This window comes from Procambarus clarkii, chromosome 28 (genome assembly GCF_040958095.1).
Source record: "Procambarus clarkii isolate CNS0578487 chromosome 28, FALCON_Pclarkii_2.0, whole genome shotgun sequence".
NCBI classification, from domain to species: Eukaryota; Metazoa; Arthropoda; class Malacostraca; order Decapoda; family Cambaridae; genus Procambarus; species Procambarus clarkii.
Window position 1 is genome coordinate 15,444,003 of NC_091177.1, and position 6,830 is coordinate 15,450,832.

The window sequence follows — 6,830 nt, forward strand, 5'->3', positions numbered from 1 at the left end:
GGAAAACGATGGGACTGTACTCGACTAAAAGTCATCTATTGTGTCAACTGATGCAGCAACATGTCACCATTCTCATTGATTCATATATTATTAATAACTAAACGAATTGTTCACTGATGCCTCACTACCACCACTTCATAATAGTTCGAATGAAGGCTTTCTGGGGGTTATGATGCTGGTATACTTCTTAATCCCAGATACTTCGTGTTAAATGATAAAGATAGTCTAACACATGTAACCTATGAAATTCAACAATGACAAGTTCACCTGATTTTGTAGCAGGTGTTAGGTGAACCCTATCCCTGATGCCTGATTTAATGCCTGACAGCTGAATAGACAGCACTTCGGATTCGTAGTCCTGAGGTTCCGGGTTCGATCCCCGGTGGAGGCGGAGACAAATGGGCAAAGTGTTCCTTTCACCTTGATGCCCTTGCTATCTAGCACTAAATAGGTACCTGGGAGTTAGACAGCTGCTACGGGCTGCTTCCTGGGGATGTGTAATAAAAAGGAGGCCTGGTCGAGGACCGGGCCGCGGGGACGCTAAGCCCCAAAGATATGATATCGCGAGCACTGATTTAGAAACTGTAACTGAAATTAATGACTTCTTTTAGTCAATTGACGTTGACCATGGTAGAAATATTGGGCAAACCCAGGTACATGTTGGTACATATCTCACCGCTCAGCTTATCCTAACTCTGCTCCTTCTGCCAATTAGCTCGACATGTACACAATTCATTGACTTAAAAACTAAAGTTGGTAACATTGATGAATGTTACCAACTTTAGTCACGATATAGGTAAGTGCTTATGTCCTGTCACCGGCCCTGACACCAGCCCGGCACCAGCCCGGCACCAGGCCGGCACCAGCCCGGCACCAGCCCGGCACCAGCCCGGCACCAGCCTGGCACCAGCCCGGCACCAGCCCGGCACCAGGCCGGCACCAGCCCGGCACCAGCCCGGCACCAGCCCGGCACCAGGCCGGCACCAGCCCGGCACCAGCCCGGCACCAGCCCGGCACCAGGCCGGCACCAGGCCGGCACCAGCCCGGCACCAGGCCGGCACCAGCCCGGCACCAGCCCGGCACCAGCCCGGCACCAGCCCGGCACCAGGCCGGCACCAGCCCGGCACCAGCCCGGCACCAGCCCGGCACCAGGCCGGCACCAGCCCGGCACCAGCCCGGCACCAGCCCGGCACCAGGCCGGCACCAGCCCGGCACCAGCCATAACTCTACTTTTCAACAAATCTCTTGACTCAAACTTTTCCAGATATACTATAACAAAAACTCCGGAGTAACTCCAGTTCATAAAGAGGGCGAGACAGCCGACATAAACCATCACACACCAAAATCAAACCTACAAATATTATCAAAAATATTAATAAAAGAATATTTACCAACAACTTTTACAACCTTGTAAAACTCAACATATTAAGTGTTACTGTTGCTTTAGATCCCCAAAGATTACCAATGATGCTGATATTACTTTGCTCGACTTAGTCTACACAGACCTTGACAAAAATGAGTTCCAAATTAAACTTTCAATTAGCCTGAGAAAGGTTTTTGATACAGTAAATCACAATATCTTCCTACTTGAACTTCATTACTATGGAGTTCGAGGCCGTGACTGAATTATATCCGATCATATCTCAACAGAATATAGTCTTCAATTACATAACCTCCTTAAATCCTCTATTAACGACAGGAATTTGTCTTCACTGGTCGACGTAGTTCGTTGGTGAATTCTGCCAAATATTGAATATTTTCTTCTCCTTTCGCCCTTAATAAATGAGACTCTTCATTGGACCACTGTCCAATGAATATGTCTGTGGTGGGTACAAGTAATTTTATGATAATTGAGCCGTGTTAAATGCAATTTGGGCAACAGGCTGGAGCATTTTGGGGGCACGTCTGACTTTTGAGTTGTGTTGGGCGAATGACACGGGCTATTATGTGGCAGATCCCGGCCTGACTATTCTCCTGATGCACCCAGAGTCTGCCAGTACAGACTACTGATCACATGCCTCTGTATGACTAACCATCCTGTGATGGGGATTTTTAGCATCATGTAGCTAGCTTTTTGACACACTGTACACCCCTTCATATAAGCTAGGGCAGCTAGTGCTTGACACATACTGTACTCCCCTTCATATAGTCTAGGGCAGTTAGTTCTTGACACTTGACACACACTGTACTCCTCTTTATATAGTCTAGGGCAGTTAGTTCTTGACACACACTGTACTCCCCTTTATATAGTCTAGGGCAGTTAGTTCTTGACACACACTGTACTCCCCTTTATATAGTCTAGGGCAGTTAGTTCTTGACACACACTGTACTCCCCTTTATATAGTCTAGGGCAGTTAGTTCTTGACACACACTGTACTCCCCTTTATATAGTCTAGGGCAGTTAGTGCTTGACACATACTGTACTCCCCTTCATATAGTCTAGAGCAGTTAGTTCTTGACACACTGTACTCCCCTTCATATAGTCTAGGGCAGTTAGTTCTTGACACACTGTACTCCCCTTCATATAGTCTAGGGCAGTTAGTTCTTGACACACACTGTACTCCCCTTTATATAGTCTAGGGCAGTTAGTTCTTGACACACTCTACTCCCCTTCATATAGTCTAGGGCAGTTAGTTCTTGACACACACTGTACTCCCCTTTATATAGTCTAGGGCAGTTAGTTCTTGACACACACTGTACTTCCCTTTATATAGTCTAGGGCAGTTCTTGACACACTCTACTCCTTCATATAGTCTAGGGCAGTTAGTTCTTGACACACTCTACTCCCCTTCATATAGTCTAGGGCAGTTAGTTCTTGACACACACTGTACTCCCCTTTATATAGTCTAGGGCAGTTAGTTCTTGACACACACTGTACTTCCCCTTCTTCAATTAGCTGCTTTCCAAATTTCAAGAAATTCGCCCCATTGCTAGTGATGAGTTAAAGACTGAAGCGAGGGGGTCCACACAATGCTTCAGCTGCCAGTCTTGGGGTTCACGGCGAGGTCTTGTCTAGGCTTGTGATGTTCAGCACATCCAACTCCTCTAATTGTTTCTTTACTCTCTCAAGAGTCATTCAAGTATTTCTTCTGATAGTGGCCGTTTCACTTGTAACTCTTGATCTAGAGGGCAGATTCTGCTGACACCTTAAACATTTTCTGGAAGCTTTTACATAATTTTTTTTTTTACACATGTGGGTACAGGAGGACTTCTGATTCCTGTTAGCAGGCCGAGAGCTTTTCCCTTTTCCTTAATTCTGAATAAGCGTTACCCACTAGTTTTCCTGGAAAACTAGTGGGTAACGCTAAACTCACCAATTGTTTAACAACCAGCTACTCAATCACTGCTGGATGAACAGAGACGTACAGTTAAGGATAGGCACCAAGTCAATCCACGACGGCCAGGATACGAACCTAGACGAAATCGCTTGCGAAGTTGTACACACACACTTCCTTATCATTCTCTGTGAAGCCTGATCACGTGATCAATTACTGGCCATATTGCTGCTCGCTCGTCAGTATGGTAGTTTGGGATCAGAGTTTTGCTTCACAAGTTGTATCTCTCTCGTTCTGCTTCTCCGCCACTCTCCTAGTTCCTGTGTATTCGTTCCTCTCTCTTGAGTGTGTGTATATTGGGGTTCTCACCTATTCTCAACTCTATGTATTTCTTCCATGTATCTCATCTATGCTCTATTAATTGTCCGTTTTGCCTCTAAGCATTGTGCGTGTGAGCGCGCGTGTGTGCGCGTGTGTGTGTGTGTATACTCACCTAGTTGTGCTTGCGGGGGTTGAGCTCTGGCTCATTGGTCCCGCCTATCAACTATCAATCAAGTGATTTACAGGTTCCTGAGCCCACTGGGCTCTATCATATCTCCACTTGAAACTGTGTATGGAGTCAACCTCCACCACATCACTTCCTAATGCATTCCACCTGTTAACTACTCTGACACTGAAAAAGGTCTTTCTAACGTCTCTGTGGCTCATTTGGGCACTCAGTTTCCACCTGTGTCCCTACGTGCGTGTGCCCCTGGTGTTAAATAGTCTATCTTTGTCTACCCTATCAACTCCTCTGAGAATCTTGTATGTGTTGATCATGTCCCCTTTAAGTCGTCTGTCTCCTAGTGACGTGAGACAGACACTGAAGTCTTTCCCGAAGTCTTTCCTCATAGCTCAAACCCCTCAGTTCGGTTACTAGTCTATTGGCAAACCTTTGAACCTTTTCCAGTTTAGTTATATTCTCGACTAGATATGGACTGCATGCTGGGGCTGCATACTCCAGGATTGGTCTGACATATGTGGTATAGAAAGTTCTGAAAGATTCCTTACACAAGTTTCTAAAGGCTGATCTTATGCTAGCCAACCTGGCATATGCCGCCCTCCTGATATTTTCAAAAATATATTGATATTATCCTCTTGATATGGGCTTCAGGGGACAAGTCTGTCGTGATATCAACCCCCAGGTCTTTCTCTTTCTCTGACTCTTGAAGTATTTCATCTCCCAAATTATACCTTGTATCTGGTCTCCTGGTCCCTACGCCTATCTTCATTGCATTACATTTGCTTGGGTTAAACTCTAATAATTATACCTTGTATCTGGTCTCCTGGTCCCTACGCCTATCTTCATTGCATTGCATTTGCTTGGGTTAAACTCTAATAACCATTTGTTCGACCATTCCTGCAGCTTGTCCAGGTCTTGTTGAAGCCTCAAGCTGTCCTCCTTTGTCTTAATCCTTCTCATAATTTTGGCGTCGTCAGCAAACATTGAGAGGAATGAGTCTATACCCTCAAGGAGATCATTTACGTACATCAGAAACAGGATAGGTCCGAGTACAGAGCCCTGTGGGACTCCACTGGTGACTTCACACCAATCTGAGGTCTCATCCCTCAATGTAACTCTCTGCTTCACTGGAGCGTCCTACCAGTTACTCCTGCCTGTTTCTCCAGTTTATGCATCAACCTTTTATGGGTTACTGTGTCAAAGGCTTTCCGACAGTCCAAAAAAAATGCAGTCTGCCCATCCTTCTCTTTCTTACTTAATATTTGTCACCTCCTCGTGGAATTCTATTAAGCCTGTAAGGCAAGATTTACCCTCCCTGAACCCATGTTGATGGGTTGTCACGAAGTCCCTTCTCTCCAGATGTGTACTAGGTTTTTCTTACAATCTTCTCCATCACCTTGCATGGTATACAAGGACACTGGCCTGTAGTTCAGTGCCTCTTGCCTGTCACCCTTTTTGTATATTGGACTACATTAGCCATCTTCCATATTTCTGGTAGGTTTCCCGCCTCCAGTGACCTACTATACACTATGGAGAGTGGCAAGCAAAGTGCTCCTGCACACTCTTTCAGTACCCATGGCGAGATTCCGTCCGGATCAACAGCCTTTCTCACATTCAGATCCAACAGATGCCTCTTGACCTCATCTCTTGTAATTTCGAACCCTTCCAAGGCCGCCTTGTTTACTGCCACCTCTCTTAGTGCAGTGACCTCACCTTGTTCAATTGTGATGACCTCCTGGAACTTCTTACCGAGTTCTTCACACACCTCTTTGTTATTCTTTGTGTACCTGTCCTCACCCGTTCTAAGTTTCATCACCTGTTCCTTCACTGTTGTTTTCCTGTTGTTGTTGTTGTGTGTTTGTTTGTGTGTGTGTGTTTGTGTGTGCGTGCGAGAGAGAGATATTAGATATGATAAAGGAAAAATAGGTCGGGAATCAGTACATTAAACAACTGACTGACTGTTAGAAAGGCGGGGTCCAAGAGCTAAGCAGGTCAATCCTACAGGCACATGTAATAAATACAGAAAGTAAATACGGCTGTTGTTCTAGACAAGCCAGACTACTCGCACACCTGTAGTCCGGCTCCCCCACACCTGTAGTCCTATATAAAGACCGGCTCCCCCACACCTGTAGTCCTATATAAAGACCGGCTCCCCCACACCTGTAGTCCTATATAAAGACCGGCTCCCCCACACCTGTAGTCCTATATAAAGACCGGCTCCCCCACACCTGTAGTCCTATATAAAGACCGGCTCCCCCACACCTGTAGTCCTATATAAAGACCGGCTCCCCCACACCTGTAGTCCTATATAAAGACCGGCTCCCCCACACCTGTAGTCCTATATAATGACCGGCTCCCCCACACCTGTAGTCCTATATAATGACCGGCTCCCCCACACCTGTAGTCCTATATAAAGACCGGCTCCCCCACACCTGTAGTCCTATATAAAGACCGGCTCCCCCACACCTGTAGTCCTATATAAAGACCGGCTCCCCCACACCTGTAGTCCTATATAAAGACCGGCTCCCCCACACCTGTAGTCCTATATAAAGACCGGCTCCCCCACACCTGTAGTCCTATATAAAGACCGGCTCCCCCACACCTGTAGTCCTATATAAAGACCGGCTCCCCCACACCTGTAGTCCTATATAAAGACCGGCTCCCCCACACCTGTAGTCCTATATAAAGACCGGCTCCCCCACACCTGTAGTCCTATATAAAGACCGGCTCCCCCACACCTGTAGTCCTATATAAAGACCGGCTCCCCCACACCTGTAGTCCTATATAAAGACCGGCTCCCCCACACCTGTAGTCCTATATAAAGACCGGCTCCCCCACACCTGTAGTCCTATATAAAGACCGGCTCCCCCACACCTGTAGTCCTATATAAAGACCGGCTCCCCCACACCTGTAGTCCTATATAAAGACCGGCTCCCCCACACCTGTAGTCCTATATAAAGACCGGCTCCCCCACACCTGTAGTCCTATATAAAGACCGGCTCCCCCACACCTGTAGTCCTATATAAAGACCGGCTCCCCACACCTGTAGTCCT